This window comes from Theobroma cacao, chromosome 3 (genome assembly GCF_053813885.1).
Source record: "Theobroma cacao isolate CCN51 chromosome 3, ASM5381388v1, whole genome shotgun sequence".
In the NCBI taxonomy this organism is placed as follows: Eukaryota; Viridiplantae; Streptophyta; class Magnoliopsida; order Malvales; family Malvaceae; genus Theobroma; species Theobroma cacao.
The window spans coordinates 45,323,542-45,345,048 of record NC_142641.1 but is presented as its reverse complement, the minus strand read 5'-3'; the positions used below and the strand labels follow the sequence as shown (position 1 = coordinate 45,345,048).

Sequence of the window (21,507 nt, the reverse complement as noted above, 5' to 3'; positions counted from 1 at the left end):
CTATAAATACCTCCCAGCTCTCAATTATTTCCCTTACTGAATCGGGGAAAACCCGACCTTGGTGTCTTAAGCTTTCCGTGCAGCGTTTGTTTCCCTCCTTTTCTATGGGTTTTTGGTTCGGTTTCGGTTCGGAGTTAGGGTGGAATTGCGTTTTCGGATCTTTCTTATTAGATCTATTGAAATAGTGATTGATATCAGTTGAATCTCGGATTTTGTGTTTCGTAGGTAAATTGTTCTTGGAATGGGCGGTGATCTTGTGATTCTGTTGTCGTCGATCCGTTGTGATGATGATCATACATTTAACTCTGTTTCACATTTTTCTGATAAGATTTATCGAAATAGTGATACAAATCGGTTGAATCTCGGATTTTGTGTTTCCTAGGTAGATTGTTCTTGGAATGGACGGTGATATTGTGATTCTGTTGCCGTTGATCCGTTGTGACGAGGGTAGTACATCTAACTCTATTAAATCGATCTGTTTTGATTCTTATTCTTCTCGGGTTTTGGTACCGTTCAATTTTGAACGTAATGAGTACTGGCTCTTTTTTCAGTTAATTATGTTGTGCGGATGGACCGGCGGTTCTTTTGGGTTCCCTTCCTTTGCTACGAGTTCTATATTTCTTGTTTTATTTTGGAACTTTGGAAGATATTTCAATATACGGTTTCTGCCTGCGTTGTTGTTGCCGGCTTTCCTAATCCTTGAACTTCCTTATGGCCGTGATCGCCGTTATTACTAGGAATGCATCTCTTTCCACGTTGTGAATAATTTTTGTCTTTCGAAGTTAATTAGCAATACGTCAGGAGATAAAAGATTATTAGTATTTTTTTGTGAATGCAGTTAGAAAGAAGAGATGAGTAGATGGTATATGGCCATGGCCTGAGAAGAAATGACAAGGATGAAAGATTTGGAAGAAATGACAAAGGATGAAAGATTTGGAAGCTGTGGGTGGTAAGGGGGTCTTGTAAAAGCTTACCCTTGCACTTTTTTATCTCCACCTGCCTTCATTTTACACTGAGATTGTTTCAATTTAAAATATGGTGTTGGTGATTTTAGATTGGTGGTCTAGGAGTTATTGATTGGATCTCTTGGTTTATAAGACTTCCATGGGTTTGGATTTCTGTCTCAACTTTCAAGGAGATTTGCTTCCTGTTCATATATCTCTAAAATACTTGATTTTGGGGGATCTTGTATTGGTACTGGGCATGATATGACCTTTGACCCTTTTTTTTTTCATTCAGATGCTGTTTGGGTTAATTAAAAGGACAAGGATAAAGGATCTTGCAGCAGTTGGATTTTCTTTGGACCTCCATCTTGCTTGATAATGGGTTTTATGTGCAATGGTTCTTGGCTGGCCGGTCTATAATGGGGAAAATTTTTAAGTCTTCATTTTCTTCTCTTGTGTTCTTTTTCATTCTTTGCAGGAACTTCACTATCAACCTTTTTCTGTTTATCAATTTCTCTTGTTTTTTTGGCTTGACACATGGTTTGTAGGTTGATGTTGACAACAGTAATCTTGGAAATTCTACCATCAGCACATAAGACAAAAGTCTACACACTGACTTCAAGAAGATTTTGCTTCCTGGTTTTTCATATCTCTCAAAACTACTTGATTTTGGAGAATCTTGTACAGGTTTGCATGGTAGTTTATTAGGTTTGGAAAGATTCTGGTGATCACTTTCTAGTTTTGAAAGATTGTGAATGTCCTTGCTAGTTGGGACAATGATTTTATGCAGACATTTTTCTTGCGTTTGTGATTGATAGCTATATATGTGCATTTGTAATTGTAGGTTGCAGAAGATACGTTTCTGGTTTTTCAAGCTCTGCCACTGGTTTATTTGTCATTTGTGCTTTCATTTCATGGATTTGTGAGGTTTTCTTTTACCTGGTTTATTTAAATGTCTGAAACATATTAGTTAGAGAAGATTTCAAATTGAAGGGATTTCATTTAACTGAAAAGATGCCGTAGGGTTAGCATAAATGCGATACTTTGGATGTCAACTTTATATGATTATGTTTTTCGGTTGTGAGTTTGAGTTCTTATTGTGGGATTTATAGGGATCTGTTTGTGTTTGTACGTTGCAGAGATTCATTAGAGTTTACAAGTTCTGTCAGCTGAGATTTTACTTTTCTCGTGGTTCTCAGTGTCTGATTCGGATCTTTGCATTGTTTGGAAGTTGATATTTTTTTAAAGTCTAGGCAGCTGAAATGAAGCATGTTGTTAGAAATTGTATTTATATACTTTTTTCTTTTTAATGTTTGAGCAAGTTCTTGCGAATTTAGTTGGCACGAGGTAAATGTGTGGAAGATGTGACCCATCAAGGACTTCAAATTGGTTGAGCTTTTGTTTGACCTTCATCTTTTTTTTTGAAAGCTTGTCCTTAATATCTGTTCGCTTGATGTTGGCTTTCATGTGCAGTGGTACGTTGGCTGGCCATCCTGGTGGAGAAAATTGATAAGTCTTCATTTCTTGCTATTGGATTGTTTTTAACTGTTGCAGGATCTTTCACTTTCAGCTTTTTGTTTTTTTTCAAAAAGTGGTTGTTTGGCCTTTGTATTATTTGTTTTTAGGTTACCATCTTGTTCCTTGGTTTTTGGTTTATCTTGACTCTTTGTTTTTATAGGCTGTTGTTAAAAACTTCAGGTATGGAGATTCTACCTTAAGCACATATGGTCACATATGCCTTTTTCCACACTTGTTTCAGGGCCTCTTAGTTTTTAATGCTTTTAGTATCTATTATGGTTTTGTTTGATCTGGGTCTCCTGGATTTTCAATTTTTGAATATCGTTTCAACTCTCAAGGAGATTTGCTTCCTGGTTCTCATTGTATTTCTTTATAGTCTTCTGTGTTCAAGCTTTTAGGATCCTGTGGAGTTATGTTACTGAATATGATATGAGTTTATTGACTCTATTTTTTTTTTATTCTATTTTTAACACATAACATGGAATTTATAATATGGTTACATATGTTTTTTTAAGATATTATTCCACCCTTGTTTGAGGGCCTCTTAGTTTTTAATGCTTTCAGTATTTTATTATATTTAAATTTATGGTTTCTGCTTGCAGTGATGTTGCTGGCTTTCCTTTTCTAAAGTGCTGATACCTAACCTTCCTCATGGCCGTGATCACCCAACTCTATCTTTTTATTGAGTTCAAGGTTTTGACAAAAGTTTTGGTAATGAGTATTGGCTTTTTCAGTTAAATATGTTGTGTGGATGGACAGATGGTTCTTTTGTGTTCTCTTCCTTTATTATGAGTTTTATAATTTTTTTTTTGTTGTGGGACTTTGGAAGATATATCAATATATGGTTTCTGCCTGCAGTGATGTTGCTGGCTTTACTTTTCTAAGGTGCTGATTCTTGGACTTCTTCATGGCTGTGATCGCCACTATTACTAGGAATGTTTCTCGTTCAGTGTTGTGAATGGTGATTGCCACTATAACCCTCTGAAATACTTGGTTTGGGTGGTGTGTTGGTACTGAGCTTGATATGACTTTTTGATCCTTTTATTATTTAGATGCATGTTTGGGGTTATCAATTTCCAGAATTATTATGAAGACGGACATGGATGAAGGTTTCTCATTGTTCTACTTTTTTCTTTTTGTTCTTTTTTTTTTTTTTTTTTTTTTTTTGCACACTGTTGCTCTTGATTGGTTTTTGCCCTTAATATGTTCTTGATTCTTGGGTCAGGCTGCTATTAGGAACTATTAGGAATTTAGCATTCCATAGATTATCATCTCATATCTTTGTGGATGGAGCTTTGGAGGGAGGGATTGGTGAGTTGATGAAAAGCAATAAAAAAACACCACTTAAATGTTTGTCTCACATTGACCTGTTGTTTGCTTAAGACTTCAGATATTTCAATGTTTGTCTCACTTGCTTGTGTCGAAAGATTGTGGACGTCACTTGCTAGCTGGGGTTGTAATATTATATGCAGATATTTTTCTCTTGTTTGTGCTTGAAATTATATATGTATTTGGTGATTGTAGGTAGCCACAGATATTTTCTGGTTTTTGAAGTTCTGTTGACTAACGCATATGGAAATTTTGTTTCATTGTCTTGGATTGTGAACTTTAGGGTCTCTGGGGATTTTTTGCTTTCAATATCTTTTTATGGTTTTGTTTGATCAGGGTCTCTTGGATATTCAATTTTGGACTGTTTCAACTCCAAGGAGACTTGCTTTCCTGGTTCTTATTGTATCACTCAAAATTCTCTAGCTTGAGTTTTGAAGATCCTGTCTAGTTAATGCCACTGAGCATGATATGATTCTTTTTCTCTTCATTATTTTTGATGCTGATGTGTTATCAGTTTCCAAAATTAAGAGCAGGAAGGGCAAGGATGAAGGATCTTGCTGCCAGTTGGACTGGTGGTTATATTTTCTTAATTGTTTTGCACTTCTTTTATTCTTTGTTTTGGAACATCTTATTTTTCTAGTTTTTCGTGCAGTATATTGCTTTTTGATTGCTTTCTGTGCTTCCATGTCTTTGATTCTTTGGTTTCCAGATGCTGCTGTTTGATACTAGTAGCAATATGCAGTGAGAATGAGATCTTATATAGCTGTGTTATCTCTTTGAGGATCGAGCTCGGGAAGGAGGGATTCGGTAAGTAGATGAGAAAGTGAGAATGCCGTTTTAATTGTTTCTGTTTTACATTTACCCAAAATTCGCTTGAATAGCTCAAGAGAAGTACAGGTTTGTGTGGTAGTTTTATAGGTTTGGAAAGATTCCGGTGATCACTTGCTGGCTTTGAAAGATTGTGAATGTCCTTGCTACTTGGGACAGTGATTTTATGCAGACATTTTTCTTGCTTTTATTATTGGTAGCTATATGTGTGCATTTGTGATTGTAGGTTGCAGAAGCTACTTTTCTAGTTTTTCAAGTTCTTGCACTGGTTTATATGTCATTTGTGCTTTCATTTCTTGGATTTTTTGAGTTCTTCTTTTATCTGGTTTATATAAATGTCTGAAACATGTTAGCTTGAGAGGATTTCAAATTGAAAGGATTTCATTTAACTGAACAAGATGCCATAGGATTAGCAGGCATTTATGTGATAATTTGGATGTTGACTTTTTATGCTAATTTTTTTTGGTTGTGAGTTTGAGTTCTTATTGTGGGATTTATATTCTGTTGGGATCTGTTTGTGTTAGTAGGTTGGACAGGTCCATTAGAGTTTACAAGTTCTGTCAGTTGAGATTTTGCTTTTCTCATTGTTCAAGTCTGATTTGGATCTTTGCATTGTTTAGAAGTTGATATTTATTTAAAGTCTAGGCAGCAGAAATGAAGCATGTTGTTAGAAATTGTATTTATATAGTTTTTTTTTGTTAATTTAGAGCATGTTCCCGATAATTTGTTGGCACAGGGTAAATGTGTGGAAGATGTGGCCCATTAAGGACTTCAAATTGGTTGAGCTTTTACCATTGAGATCTTTGCATAGTACGGTTTGTGTGATCGTTGTACAGGTTTTGAAAGGTTCTTATGGTCATTTGCTATGTCGAAAGATTGAGGACTTCTTTTGCTAGCTGGGGTCGTAATCTTATATACAGAAATGTTTCTTTTGTTTGTGTTCATAGATTGTAAGTAGCCACAGAAATTTTCTGGTTTTTGAGGTTCTGTTGACTAATGCTAATGGAAATTGTGTTTCATTGTCTTGGATTATGAACTTTAGGGCTTCTTGGATTTTTTGCTTTCAATATCTTTTTATGGTTTTGTTTGATCAGGTTCTTTTGGATATTCAATTCTGGATTGGCTCTACTCCAAGGAGACTTGCTTTCCTGGTTCTTATCGTATCACTCAAAATTCTTTTGTTTTGGAGTTTTTAGGATCATGTGTACCTGAGAATGATATGATTTTGTCTCTTCATGATGTGATGTATTATCAGTTTCCAAAATTAAAAGCGGGAAGGGCAAGGATGAAGGATCTTGCAGCCAGTTGGAATGGGGTTGCAGTTCTTTTATTCTTTGTTTTGGAGCATCTATTTTTCTAGTTTTTCCTGTAGTATATTGCTTTTTGATTGGTTTCTGTGCTTATGTGTTCTTGATTCTTGGGTCTCCAGATGCTGCCGTTAGAAATTATTAGCAAAACGAAGGGAGAATGAGATCTAATATAGCTCTGTTATTTCTTTGGGGATGGACCTCGGGAAGGAGGGATTAGGTAAGTAGATGAGAAGGTGAGAATGCTATTTTTATTGTCTTAAATTTATCAAAAATTTGCTTAAATAGTTCAAGAGAAGTACAGGTTTGTGTGGTAGTTTTATAGGTTTGGAAAGATTCCGATGATCATTTGCTAGTTTCGAAAGATTGTGAATGTCCATGCTAATTGGGACAGTGATTTTATGCGGACATTTATCTTGCGTTTATTATATGTGTGTATCTGTGATTGTAGGTTGCAGAAGATACTTTTCTGGTTTTTCAAGTTCTGCCACTGGTTTATATGTCATTTGTGCTTTCATTTCTTGCATTTTTGAGGTCTTTCTTTAACTGGTTTATATAAATGTCTGAAACATGTTAGTTAGAGAGGATTTCAAATTGAATGGATTTCATTTGACTGAAAAAGATGACATAGGATTAGCAGGCATTTATGTGATATTTTGGATGTTGACTTTATATGCTAATTTTGTTTTTTGTTGCGAGTTTGAGTTCTTATTGCAGGATTTATATTCTGTGGGGATCTGTTTGTGTTTGTAGGTTGGACAGATTCATTAGAGTTTACAAGTTCTGTCAGTTGAGATTTTACTTTTCTCATTGTTCTTAGTGTGTGATTTGGATCTTTGCATCATTTGGAAGTCGATATTTATTTAAAGTCTAAGGCAGCAGAAATGTAGCATGTTGTTAGAAATTGTATTTATGGAGTTTTTTTTTAATTTTAGAGCATGTTCTTGCTAATTTAGTTGGCACAAGGTAAATGTGTGGAAGATGTGGCCCGTTAAGGACTTCAAATTGGTTGAGCTTTTGTTTGATCTTCATCTTATTTTTTGAAAGCTTGTCCTTAATATCTGTTTGTGTGATGTTGGCTTTCTTGTGCAGTGGTTTGTTGGCTGGCCATCCTGATGGAGAAAATTGATAAGTCTTCATTTCTTGCTATTGTATTGTTTTTAGCTGTTGCAGGATCTTTCACTTTCAGTTTTTTATTTTTTTAAAAAAATGTTGTTTGGCCTTTGTGTTATTTGTTTATAGGTCACCATCTTTTTCCTTGTTTTTTGGTTTATCTTGACTCTTTGTTATCATAGGCTGTTGTTAACAACTTCAGTTATGGAGATTCTACCTTAAGCACATATGTTTAAATATTTTCTTTTTTTTTTTAATTTTTCCATCCTTGTTTCAGGGTCTATTAGTTTTTAATGCTCTTAGTATCTTTTATGGTTTTGTTTGATGAGGCTCTCTTGGATTTTCAATCTTGGAACACCGTTTAAACTCTCGAGGAGATTTGCTTCCTGGTTCTTATTGTATTTCTTTATAGTCTTTTGTTTTCAAGCTTTTAGGATCTTGTGGAGTTATGTTACCGAGTGGGATATGAGTGTATTGACCCTATTTTTATTATAGATTCTACCTTCTGCACATAACACTGAATTTATAATATGGTTACATATGTTCTTTTTAAAATATTTTTCCACCCTTGTCTCAGGGCCTCTTAGTTTTTAATGCTGTCAGTATCTGTTATGGCTTTGTTTGATCAGGTCTCTTGGATTTCCGGTTTTGTGATAATTCTCAAGAAGATTGCTTCCAGGTTCTTTATGGTATTTAAATATATGGTTTCTGCTTGCAGTGATGTTGCTGGCTTTCCTTTTCTAAACTGCTGATCCCTAAACTTCCTCGTGGCCTTCATTGCCCAACTCAATCTTTTTATTGAGATCTTATTAAATCTATCTGTTTTGATATTTATTCTTCTCAGGGTTTTCACAAAAGTTTTGGTACCATTCAATTTTGAACATAATGCGTTTGGGCTTTCTTTTCACGAAATATGTTGTGTGGATGAACAGATGGTTCTTTTGTGTTCCCTTCTTCTATTACGAGTTATATTTTTCTTGTTTTGTTTTGCGATTTTGAAAGATATTTCAATATATGGTTTCTGCCTGCGGTGATGTTGCTGGCTTTCCTTTTCTAAAATGCTGATCCTTGATCTTCTTCATGGCCGTGATCGCCACTATTACTAGGAATGTCTCTCCTTCCGTGTTGTGAGTAGTGACCGCCACTATAACACTCTAAAATACTTGGTTTTGGTGGACTGTGTGTTGGTAGGGAGCTTGATATGAATTTTTGACCCTTTTATTATTTAGCTGAGTGTTTGGTGTTATGAATTTCCAGAATTATTATGAAGGACATGGATGACCGTGTGTTGTTCCTGGTTGTTTTTTGCCATTAATATGTTCTTGATTCTTGGGTCAGGTTGCTATTAGGAACTATTAGCAATTTAACTTTCCGCAGGAGAAGGAGATTGTTATCTCATATCTTTGTGGATGGAGGTTTAGAGGGAGGTGAGTTGATGAAAAGCGATAATGGATGACCACTTTAAATATTTGTCACACATTGACCTATTGTTTGCGTAAGACTTGAGATAAAGTACGGTTTGTATGGTTGTTGTCAGGTTTTGAAAGATTCTAGTGGTCACTTGCTAGTGTCAAAAGATTGTGGACATCACTTGCTAATTGGGGTCGCAATCTTATACGCAAACATTTTTCTCTTGTTTGTGCTTGGAATTCTATATGTATTTTGTGACTGTAGGTAGCCGCAGATATTTTCTGGTTTTTGAAGTTCTGTTGACTAATGCATATGGAAATTGTATTTCATTGTCTAAGATTGTGAACTTTAGGGCGTCTTGGATTTTTTGCTTTTAATGTCTTTTTATGGTTTTGTTTATCAGGGTGTCTTGGATATTCAATTTTGGAATGCCTTAACTCCAAGGAGACATGCTTTCCTGGTTCTTATCATGTCACTCAAAATTCTCTAGTTTTGGAATTTTTAAGATCCTGTGTAGTTAATGTCAGTGAGCATGATATGAATTTTTGTCTCTTCATTATTTTAGATGCAGATGTGTTATCAGTTTCCAAAATTAAGAGCAGGAAGGGCAAGGATAAGGATCTTGCTGCCAGTTTGAAGGGGGGTTATTTTTTCTTAATAGTTTTGCACTTCTTTTATTCTTTGTTTTGGAATGTCTTCTTTTTCTAGTTTTTCATGCAGTATATTGCTTTTTGATTGCTTTTTGTGCTTACGTGTTCTTGATTCTTTGGTCTCTAGATGCTACCGTTTGAAATTATTAGCAATATGCAGGGAGAATGAGATCTTATATAGCTGTTTATCTATTTGTGGATGGAGCTCAGGAAGGGATTAGGTAAGTAGATGAGAAAGTGAGAATGCCATTTTAATTGTCTGTGTCTTACATTTACCCAAAATTTGTTTGAATAGCTCAGGAGAAGTACAGGTTTGTGTGGGAGTTTTATAGGTTTGGAAAGATTCCGGTGATCACTTGCTAGTTTTGAAAGATTGTGAATATCCTGAAGGTTTGTGTGGTAGTGTTATAGGTTTGGAAAGATTCCGGTGATCACTTGCTAGTTTCGAAGGATTGTGGATGTCCTTGCTAGTTGGGACACTGTTTTTGCTATTTTTCTTGCATTTGTGATTGATAGCTATATGTGCGCATCTAAGTGATTGAGTTGGATCCAGTGGAGAAATAAGATGGTGATTGTAGGTTGCAGAAGATACTTTTCTGGTTTTTCAAGCTCTGCCACTGTTCTTTTTGACCTTCATCTTCCTTTTTGAAAACTTGTCCTTAATAGCTGTTCGCATGATGTTGGTCTTCATGTGCAGTGGTTCGTTGGCTGGCCATCCTGATGGAGAAAATTGATAAGTCTTCTTTTCTTGCTATTATTGGATTGTTTTTAACGGTTGCAGGATCTCTCACTTTCAGCTTTTTATTTGGAAAAAAAAGTTGTTTGGCCTTTGTGTTATTTGTTTTTAGGTTACCATATTTTTTCCTTTTTTTTGGTTTTTCTTGACTCTCTGTTTTCATAGGCTGTCGCTAACAAATTCGGTTATGGTTACGTATGATATTTGTTTTTAATATTTTAATGGGTTGTTTTCATTCAAGGTTATTTCTTTTTGTTTAAAACCTTCTGGACTCTTAATTGGTGGTTTTAACAGTATTTACTTCTTTTTGGGATCCTAATGTAGGTGTGAAGCAGTTTGGAGAATCTTTGTACACAATACGGGGCTTGATTATAGATTCATGTAAATGGGTCAGTTGTATCATGTGACACGGGAGTGAGATATAAGTGGAATGGGAATAGAATAGATTATTGATTTGTAAAAATAGAACATATCTTTGTATCAAAGAATATATAACTTTATTCTCATGAAATTTCAACTTTTATATTTTTAAATTAGCTGTCCTAGCTCTTCTTCTGCTTACTCTTCACCTTCTCGGGCTTAATTGTATGCTCAGAACTTTTTTTTCCATTTTTTATTTCGTCTTCTTTTCCTTTATCTTCTTGTCCTTCTTTAATAATCTTGAACTTTTAAATAATAATGCTAAATTAATAACCGGGTTTGTCACCTAAGCTTAAAATTATGTATTTTTTTCTTATTGGATCTGAGACTGAAACAAATGTTGGGCTTCCTTCCATTTCTTTTGGGCTTGAATCGCGGTTGAAAAACCAACGGATAGATTGACCATATCGATTACGCGTCAATAGTTATTTTTCATAACGGCTCTTTTATAACCGACTAATTCCATCCGGATCTAATGAAAGAATGATCTTGACCGTTGATACATCTCTCCACCGCTTAATCATAGCCGTCTATTTTGAGCCTCTTATTCTATAAATACATCTCCTCAGCTCTCACTTACTGCCCGTACGGAATAGGGGAAAAACCGGGATTGACGTTTAAGCTTTTTAAAGTTTTACCGGCAGCGTTTGTTTCTCTCTTTTGCTACTGGTTTATTCATTTAGGTTTCGGTTCGGAGCTATAGTTGAATTGGGTTTTTAGATCTTTCTAATTAAATCTATCATGATTGAAATCAGCTGAATCTGGGATTTTGTGTTTCGTAGGTAAATTGTTGACGGTGATCTGGTGATTCTGTTGGCGTCGATCCGTTGTGATGATGATCGAACATTTAACTCTGTTTCGCATTTTTCTGATAAGATTTAACGAAATAGTAATACAAATCGGTTGAACCTCGGAATTTGTGTTTCGTAGGTAGATTGTTCTTGGAGTGTACGGCGATCTTGTTTTGATATTTATTCTTCTCGGGTTTGGGTACCGTTCAATTTTTAACATAAATGAGTATTGGCTCTCTTTTCAGTTAATTATGTTGTGCGGATGGACCGATGGTTCTTAAGTTCTTAGTTCTTGTTTTGGTTTGGAACTTTGGAAGATATTTCAATATACGCTTTCTGCCTGCAGTGTTGTTGCCGGTTTTCCTAATCCTTGAACTTCCTCACGGCCGTGATCGCCACTGTTACTAGGAATGCATCTCCTTCCACGTTGTGAATAATTTTTGTCTCTTGAAGTTAATTAGTAATACGTCAGGAGAAAAAAGATTATTAGTACTTTTTTTTGTGAATGCGGTTAGAAAGAAGAGATAAGGAGATGGTATATGGCCATGGCCTGAAGAAGAAATGACAAGGATGACAGATTTGGAAGCTGTGGGTGGTAAGGGGTCTTGTAACTTTTATATCTCCAGCTATCTTCATTTTTCACTGAGATTGTTTCAATTTAAAATTTGGTGTTGGTGAATTTAGATTGTTCGTCTAGGATGTATTGATTGGATCTCTTGGTTTTAAAGACTTCCATTGGTTTGGATTTCTGTCTCAACTTTTAAGGAGATTTGCTTCCCGTTCATATATGTCAAGAATACTTGATTTTGGAGGATCATGTATTGGTATTGAGCCTGATACGACCTTTGACCCTTTATTTTTTCATTCAGACGCTGTTTGGGGTTAGTTAAAAGGACGAGTATAAAGGATCTTGCAGCAGTTGGATTTTTGTTGGACCTCCTTCTTGCTTGATAATGGGTTTTATGTGCAGTGGTTCTTGGCTGGCCATTCTATAATGGGGAAAATTTTTAAGTCTTCATTTTCTTCTCGTGTTCTTTTTCATTCTTTGCAGGATCGTCACTATCGACCTTTTTCTGTTTATCAATTTCTCTTGTTTTTTGGCTTGACACATGGTTTTTGTAGGTTGTTGTTGACAACAGCAATCTTGAAATTCTACCATCAGCATATAAGATGAAAGTCTACACTCTGATTTCAAGGAGATTTTGCTTCCTGGTTTTTCGTATCTCTCAAAACTACTTGATTTTGGGGAATTTTGTATTGGTACCGAGCATGATATAACTTTTGACCCTTTTTGTTTGTCTCACATTGAAGACTTGAGATAAAGTATGGTTTGTATGGTTGTTGTCAGGTTTTGAAAGATTCTAGTGGTCACTTGCTAGTGTCGAAAGATTGTGGATGTCACTTGCTAGCTGGGGTCATAATCTTATATGCAGACATTTTTCTCTTGTTTGTGCTCGGAATTCTATATGTATTTTGTGATTGTAGGTAGCCACAGATATTTTCTGGTTTTTGAAGTTCGGTTGACTAATGCATATGGAAATTATGTTTCATTGTCTTGGATTGTGAACTTTAGGGCCTCTAGGATTTTTTCCTTTCAATATCTTTTTATGGTTTTGTTTGATCAAGGTCTCTTGGATATTCAATTTTATGCCTCAACTCCAAAGGAGACTTGCTGTCCTGGTTCTTATTGTATCACTCAAAATTCTTTAGTTTTTGAGTTTTTAGGATCCTGTGTAGTTAATGTCACTGAGCATGATATGATTCTTTTTCTCTTCATTATTTTAGATGCTGTGTTATCAGCTTCCAAAATTAAGAGCAGGAAGGGCAAGGATGAAAGATCTTGCTGGCAGTTGGAATGGGGGTTATTTTTTCGTAATTGTTTTGCACTTCTTTTATCCTTTGTTTTGGAACGTCTTATTTTTCTAGTTTTTCATGCGGTATATTGCTTTTTGAACGCTTTCTGTGCTTACGTGTTCTTGATTCTTGTGTCTCCAGATGCTGCTGTTTGAAATAATTAGCAATATGCAGGGAGAATGAGATCTTATATAGCTCTGGTCTCTCTTTGTGGATGGAGCTTGGGGAGGAGAGATTGCCATTTTAATTGTCTCTGCCTCACATTTACCCAAAATTTGCTTGAATAGCTCCAGAGAACTACAGGTTTGTGTGGTAGTTTTATCGGTTTGGAAAGATTCCAGTGATTACTTGCTAGTTTTGAAAGATTGTGATTGTCCTGAAGGTTTGTGTGGTAGGTTTTTTGGTTTGGAAAGATTCCGGTGATCACTTGCTAGTTTCAAAAGATTGTGAATGTCCTTGCTAGTTGGGACAGTGATTTTATGCAGCCATTTTTCCTGTGTTTGTGATTGATAGCTATACGTGTGCATCTGTGATTGTAGTTTGCGGAAGATGCTTTTCTGGTTTTTCAAGCTCTGCCACTGGCTTATATGTCATTTGTGCTTTCACTTCTTGGATATTTGAGGTCTTCTTTTAACTGGTTTGTATAAATGTCTGATAGGATTTCAAATTGGATGGATTTCATTTAACTGAAAAGATGCCATAGGATTTCAAATTGAATGGTCTTCTTTCAATTTTTTTTTTGTTCTGAGTTTGAGTTCTTATTGCAGGATTTATATTCTGTTGGGATCTGTTTGTGTTTGTAGGTTGGAGAGATTCATTAGAGTCTACATGTTCTGTCAATTGAGATTTTTCTTTTCTTGTGGTTCTTAGTGTCTGATTCGGGTATTTGGATAGTTTGGAACTTGATTTTTCTTTTAAAGTCTAGGCAACAGAAATGAAGCATGTTGTTAGAAATTTTATTTATCTTACTTTTTTTAATGTTAGAGCATGTTCTTACTAATTTAGTTGGTACAAGGTAAATGTGTGGAAGATGTGGCCCATTCAGGACTTCAAATTGGTTGAGCTTTTGTTTGACCTTCATCTTCTTTTTTGAAAACTTGTCTTTAATATCTGTTCGTGTGATGTTGGCTTTCATTTGCAGTGGTTCGTTGGCTGGCCATCCTGATGGAGAAAATTGATAAGTCTTCATTTCTTGCTATTGGATTGTTTTTAACTGTTGCAGGATCTTTAACTTTCAGATTTTATTCAAATGAAAAATTGTTTGGCCTTCGTGTAATTTGTTTTTCGGTTACTATTTTTTTACTTGTTTTTTGGTTTATATTGACTCTTTGTTTTCATAGGCTGTCAGTAACAACTTCAGTTGTGGAGATTCTACCTTGAGTACATATGGTTACTTATGTTTTTTTTTTTTAATATTTTTCCATCCTTGTTTCAGGGCCTATTTTAGTTTTTAATGCTTTTAGTATCTTTTACGGTTTTGTTTGATCAGGCTTTCTTGGATTTTCAATTTTGGAATACTGTTTCAACTCTCCAGGAGATTTGCTTCCTGGTTCTTTATAGTTTTGTTTCAATTTTCTGTTTGCTTTCTGCGCTTAGTTCTTGATTCTGGGGTCTCTAGAGGCTGCTGTTAGAAATTATTAGCAATATGCAGGGAGAATGAGATCTTATGTAGCTCTGTTATCTCTTTGGGATGTAGCAAGAAATTATTAGCTCTGTTATCACTTTAAATTTAACTTTCTTACATTTACCTGAAATTTGCCTAAATAACTCAAGAGAAGTACAGGTTTGTGTGGTGGTTCTATACGTTTGGAGAGATTGCGGTGATCACTTGCTAGTTTTGAAAGATTGCAAATGTCCTTGTTAGTTGGGGTAGTTATTTTATGCAGACATTTTTCTTGTGTTTGTGATCAATATCTATGTGTCCTCTGATTGTAGGTAGCAGATACTTTTCTGGTTTTTCAAGCTCTGCCACTAATTTACATGTCAGTTGTGCTTTCATTTCTAGGATTTTTGAGGTCTACTTTTAACTAGTTTATATAAATGTCTGAAACATGTTAGAGAATTTCAAATCAAATGGATTTCATTCATGTAACTGAAAAAGATGCAGGCCTTTATATGATAGGTTGGTTGTTGATGTTATATGCTAATTTTTTGTGGTTTGAATTTTTAGTGCGGGAATTATATTCTGTTGGGATTTGTTTGTTTTGTAGGTTGGAGAGATCCATGCAGAGTTTACAAGTTGTGTCAGTTGAAATTTTGTTTTTCTCTTTGGTTCTTAGTATCTGATTCAGATCTTTGGATAGTTGTTAAAATTTTATTAATTTTAATTTTTTCAATGTTAGAGCATGTTCTATCTAATTTAGTTGGCACAAGGTAAATGTGTGGAAGATGTGGCCCATTAAGTTCTTCACAATGGTTGAGCTTTTGTTTGACCTTCATCTTCTTTTTTGAAAACTTGTCCTTAATATCTGTTTGCGTGGTGTTGGCTATTATGTATAGTGGTTCATTGGCTGGCCATCCTGATGGAAAAAATGGACAAGTCTTCATTTTTTGCTGTTGGATTTTTGTTCAGCTTTTTTTTTTTTTAAGAAAAATAAGTTGTTTGGCCTTTGTGTTATCTGTTTTCAGGAGATGAAAGATTATTAGTATTTATTCGTGAATGCAGTTTGAAAGAGATGAGGAGATGGTATAAGACTTTTCTGTCTCAACTTTCATGGAGATTTTGCTTTCCAGTTCTTCATATCTCTCTAATTTGATTTTGGAGGCTCTTCTATTAGTACTGAGCATGATATGACTTTTGACCCTGTTATTATTCAAATGTTGTTTGGGGTTCAATCTCCAGAATTAAAAGGACAAGGGATAAGGATCTTGCAGCAGTTGGAATAGGGTTTTTCCGAAGGTTTGAAATTTTTGTTCGACCTCCATTTTGGTACTGAGCATGATATGACTTTTTGACCCCTTTATTTTTAAGATGCTGCTTGGGGATATCAGTTTTAAGAATTATAAGGATGAAGGATTTTGCTTTTGCTTGGTTTTAATATCTGATTTGCATTATTGCTTTGAAGGTAGATAGTTTTTTAAAGTATAGGCAGCAGACATGAAGCTTGTTAGAAATTTTACTCACATTTTTTTTCTTTATTTTGGTAATATTTTAATTGCATTGGTACAAGATAAACATGTGGAAGATGTGGCCATTAAGGACTTCAAATGGGTGAAATTTTGTGTGACCGTCATCTTGCTTAATGGCTTTTATGTCTGGTGGTTAAGTCTTCTTTTTCTTCTTGTTCTTTTTCATTTTTTGTAGGATCTTCACTATCGGCTTCCTTTTTTTTTTTTTTCAATTTCTTTCCCAAAAAGTAGAAGATTTTTGTTATTTGTAGCTTTTGTTTTCATTTCACCATTTCTTTCTCTTGTTTTTGGGCTTGACACATGGTTTTCATAGGTTGTTGACAACAGCAATCTTGGAAATTCTACCTTCAGCACATAAGACAAAAGTCTACACTGATTATACAATTTTATTCTACTCTTTCTTTGGATCTCTTGGTTTTTAAGTTTTCCATTGGTTTGGATTTCTATCTCAACTTTCAAGGAGATTTGCTTCCTGGTTCTTCATATCTCTCAAAAATACTTGGATTTGAGGCTTTTGATTAGATCTGTTTTTCATATCAATAGATGGTTTTTAATTTTGTTGTGTTTCTTTTGGGATTTTCATAATGCAGAAGTTTATAATGTCGAGATGTTGTTACTCTTAATGTGCAGAGGTTGGTTAAGTCATCCTCTTTATGTGCTGAGATGAGTTGGGTTACGCCATCCTCTTTATGTGCTGAGATGGGTTAAGTCATCCGATAAGTTTCTTAACAATTTTTCTTTTCTTGTTGTTTAGGTATTGAAATTTCCTATTATGGTTTTTGGGTCAGCAGCTGCTCTTAAGAACTATTAGCAATTTTGCATTCTGTGGGAGAATGAGATTGTTATCTCATATCTTAGAGGATGGAGCTCTGGAGGGAGGGATTGGTGAGTAGATGAAGCGATAATAGAAGACCACTTAAATGTTTGTCTTGCATTGACCTATCATTTGCTTAAAACATGAGATAAGTAGTTGGTATGGTTGTTGTGCAGGTTTTGAAAGATTCGAGTGGTCGCATGCTAGTGTCAGAATGTGGACGTAACTACAGGTGTGTGTGATAGTTTTTATAGGTTTGGAAATATTCCGGTGATCACTTGCTAGTTTCGAAAGATTGTGAATGTCCTTGCTAGTTGAGACAGGAATTTTATGCAGATATTTTTCTTGTGTTTGTGATTGGTATCTATATCTGCCCCTCTGTGATTGTAGGTAGCTGATACTTTTCTGGTCATTCAAGCTCTGCCACAAATTTATATGTCAGTTGTGCTTTCATTTCTTGGATTTTTGACGTGTACTTTTAACTGGTTCATATAAATGTCCGACTGAGTTCTTATTGTGGGATTTATATTCTTTTCAGATTTGTTTGTGTTTGTAGGTTGGAGAGATCCACGCAGAGTTTACAAGTTCTGTCAGTTGAGGTTTTGTTTTCCATTTGGTTCTCAGTATCCGATTTCGATCTTTGCATAGTTATGAAAGTTGATAGTTTTTGTATGTCTAAGTAGCAGAAATGAAGTATGTTGCTAGAAATTGTATTTATATAGTTTTTTTCAAGATTTCTTTTATGGTTTTGTTTGATCAGGGTCTCTTGGATTTTCAATTTTGGAATACTGTCTCAACTCTCAAGGAGATCTTCTTCATGGTTCTTATCGTATATCTTTATTGTCTTTTGTTTTGGAGCTTTTAGGATTCTGTGGAGTTATGTTACTGAGCATTATTGACCCTTTTATTATTTTAGATCCTACCTTCAGCACATAGCACAATTTATACTACGGTTATATATGTTGTCTGTTATTTTTTGATACTTTTCCACCCTTGTTTCAGGGCCTCTTAGTTTTTAATGCTTTCAATATCTTTTATGGTTGTGTTTGATAAGGGGTCTCTTGGATTTTTGAATTTAGAATACTATTTCAACCCTCAATGAGATTTGTTTCCTTCTTATTGTATTTATTTGTAGTCTTTCGTTTTGGAGATTTTAGGATCCTGTGGAGTTACGTTACTGAGCATGATAAGATGTTATTAACCCTTTATTATTTTAGATGTTGATGTTATCATTTTTCAAAACTAAAAGGAGAAAGGATGAAGGATATTGCACAGCTGTTGCAAGAGGGTTGTTTTGTCAAATGTTCTTCATATTTTGTATTCTTTGTGTCTGAGTTTTTGTAGTTCTTAGGTTTTCAAGCCATATGTTGCTTTTGGTTGCTTTTTTTTGCCCATACGTGTTCTTGATTCTTGGGTCTTCAGAGGCTGCTGTTAGGGATTATTAGCATTACGCAGGGAGAATGAGATCTTATATGCTTGTATCTTTGTTGATGAACTTGGGATGGAGGGATTAGGTAAGTAGATGAGGAGGGGAGGATGGCCATTTCAATTCTATCGGGTTACATTTACATTTACCCTAAACTCTAAGTAAGAGCTGGTTTTTGTGGTAGTTTCACGTTCTGATGTCATTTCTATATACACTAGCTAGTTTCAGTAGAATGCAGATGTTCTTTCTAGCTGGCACAGTTCTGAGGACACTTTCTTCTTGTTGTGATTGATATCTATATGAATGGTTTTATGATTGTAGGTAGCATCTTTACTTAATAATTCAAAAACAGGTTTTTATCTCGATGTTTGACAGGCAGTGATCAATTTTGAACATTACTTTTCTTTTATGTTTGTGTGCGTGTAGTTCTAAGAGTGGTATGTGTTGAGAACCTGCTTTTGGCTTTTATTACAGAGTTTCAAGTTCTGTTATATTTTGATGTAAGAACCAGTAGGGGAAGGAAATAGAAAATAGAAATTTAGAGGGAAAATCAGCAATAGACAGAAGCAAATAGGGAGGAACAAGGGAAAACGAGGGTGAAATAGAAGTAGGGGAGAGAACCAGAGAAGATCAAGTTCTGTATTGCTGGCTGTATTAATATATTAGTCTACCTTTCTTGCTCTGGTCATTGTGGTTTTTGCAGGACTTTTCACTTTTAGCTTCTTCATTTTCTTTTCCTTGTAATATTTGTATTCATATCTGTTTTAATGTTAGTGTTGGTGCTTATTTTGTTCTTAGGGATTTGGTGAGTTGAACTTTTGCTTGGTGGAGTTCTAAGGCGGATTCCTATTGGTATTTATTTAATATTTTTTGAACTTCTTGCTATTACTTATGAGGCATTCTATGATCAGGGTCTGGAAATCCTGTACTCGGCAAAGATTTTTGAGACTTTCTCTGTCTTTACGTTGTAATTTTTTCTGTAGATTTCAGCTTTAGAGCTCTTAGTAGGTATGGTGTGAGCATGCTAATTTATCATTGTAGATGTTGTGTTTGAAGTCATTTGAAGAAGGATAAGGAATATCTGGCAGCAGTTGCGAACAGGTGTTTAGAAGGTTCGCATTTCTCTTATTTGTCAACATTTTGGGGTCAGATAATTATTATGGATGCTGTTTGTGGTTATTGGTTTGGAGTTGAAGATATAAGACATTTATGAAGGATTTGGCAAGCAGATTGGTGCAGGGGCCTTCTGTCAGAGGTTCTCTTTATCTTTGCTTCGGTTTTCCTTGATGAATCTTACAGTTTGGATATTGTATATTGATTATGATTTTGGATTTTGACTGAGTGATACAAGTTGGATATTGTATTTGTAGGTCAATCTATTGGGAATCTGGAAGTAAGATTTATGGTTATTTGACAATTGTGGTATTTGTTGGTCAATCTTTTGGGAATTTGGAAGTTGGTTAGTTAAGTTGCTATTCCTCCTAACAAAGAGCTGCAATTGTAGGATTTCTCTGCTGTTGTGTAGATTCTCGGGTGTTTTGTATATAGATCTGTGGGTGTGACTTCTCAAGTTTGGAGTGAAACTCTTTGTGCTGATTTTGCTTCCTATTTCTGTTTTGTTCTTCTGTAAGCAAATTCGTTTAGTAGGTTTGGGCACTGTGGTGTGGACTGTCTCTGACTAATGGCTTTGTTTCTGCTTTCAGTGTCAGTGCAAAAATTGTGCTTGGCATTCCGGTGGTAAAAAGATGTCTGAAGTTTTGCTCCCTGAAGAGTTTTAGGTTTTTGATTAATCTATAGAGTGAGTTTGTAGTTTTCTTGGCAACTTACTTAAACCTCAAATTTCAGTGTGGTTTTCTATGTTCGGCCTTGGTTTTTTCTACGTTCTTTTTTGTATCTCATTTGGGTGTATCTATACTCCTATTTAGTTGTTTCGGCAGGGTAGACTTGGGGTGTTCCTTAAGTTGCTGATTTCACTAGTATTGGGAGGTTTAAGCCTGCTCTTCTGTTGGGATGTAACTTCATATGCAATATCCCTTTCCTTGTTTCTATATTTTTGCGATTTTTGTGAGGTAACTGTAGAGTGGATTATTTATCCCTCTTTTGTCCAAGGGTAGAAGAAGATCTTGAGGTTGCCTTTCAAGTTTTTATAATAATATGATGGTAACTTTATCATTTAGCATTCTTTAGTGCTTATATGGTATTAAAGTACATCCTTAGAGGCAGAAATGTGTAATCTTCAACTGACTTTTTAAGCTAAACTCTCTCTCTCTCTCTCTCTTAGGTTCCGTTTTGAACTGAACTTTATGACTTGAAAGTTGGTCCGGTGGTGGAGATGAACTGGATTTGGTCACCTGCACTTTCTTGGCTATATGAAATATGCTCGAAATTTCTGATGCAAAGATGCTTAATGCGATGTCTGCAGATTTATCTTTTTCTGATTTTCTGTTTTGGAAATTAAATGAAGTTAGATTTATTGTTCATTTTCACGGGATTTTGTTCAAGGTTATTTTGATTCTTGAATTTGTAAATATGCACCTTGGGTGTGAATATAAATAACAATTCACGTAGTGTTTGAAACCTTTTGGAGCCTTAATTTGTGGTTGTAACTTGCTTATTTGTGGGATCCTTCTGTAGGTATGAAGCCAATTTCTCCAAATCTTTGTGCACACAATATGGGGCTTGATTATAGATTCTTGTTAATGGGGCGGTTAAGTGTCTTCGCTGCAGTGTATTATGTGACATATGAGTGAAATAAAGAAGGAAAGATGGTTATGATCATATCAAAGAATATACAAGGAACAAGTATAAAAATATTATTTTAACTCATGAAATTTTAACTTTTAATTTTTATAAATTCTTGTGAACAAGAACTGCCATTGTATGATAGTTCTTATGGAATGTCCTATAACCAACGAAATATAATAAAATCTAACATCAGTATGTAATATAGAGCTCGCTTTTGCATGATATTATTTTTTTTTTATTTCTGGTGAAAAGGATGGATTAACGCTATGTTAGGATCTGTAGTTTATTTGGCAGAAATGCTCGACTGGAGTATGTCTTCGCTGATGTTTTATTTGGGTCAGAAGGAGCATTTTTGCTTCTAGGTGCACTCTAATGTTCTGTTATTGTGCCCTTTGTGGGTCTGACTTGTCTATCGGCTGAATGACTCTAGCAATGGGGCCACCGCTTTTTGACCTTTAGACGTTAACTCGGAATTGAGATGCGACTATTCTTC

The 21,507-nt window shown here is 35.1% G+C and overlaps 1 long non-coding RNA gene across 28 annotated transcripts; it reads left to right on the top strand.

Annotated features, from left to right (window-relative positions):
* Nucleotides 1–47: 47 nt before the first annotated feature.
* Nucleotides 48–20,848, top strand: LOC148763866 (uncharacterized). Of its 28 annotated transcripts, none has more exons than XR_016025225.1 (9): nt 48–13,203; nt 14,042–15,586; nt 15,743–15,799; nt 16,784–16,914; nt 17,020–17,075; nt 17,234–17,280; nt 17,400–17,442; nt 17,604–17,663; nt 19,068–20,848. It is a non-coding gene; the product is annotated as an uncharacterized LOC148763866 (long non-coding RNA). The 28 variants fall into 28 exon arrangements; XR_016025227.1 differs by having other exon boundaries at nt 16,620–16,914; XR_016025229.1 differs by having other exon boundaries at nt 14,042–16,914; nt 19,068–19,121; nt 19,973–20,067; nt 20,551–20,848.
* Nucleotides 20,849–21,507: the final 659 nt, after the last annotated feature.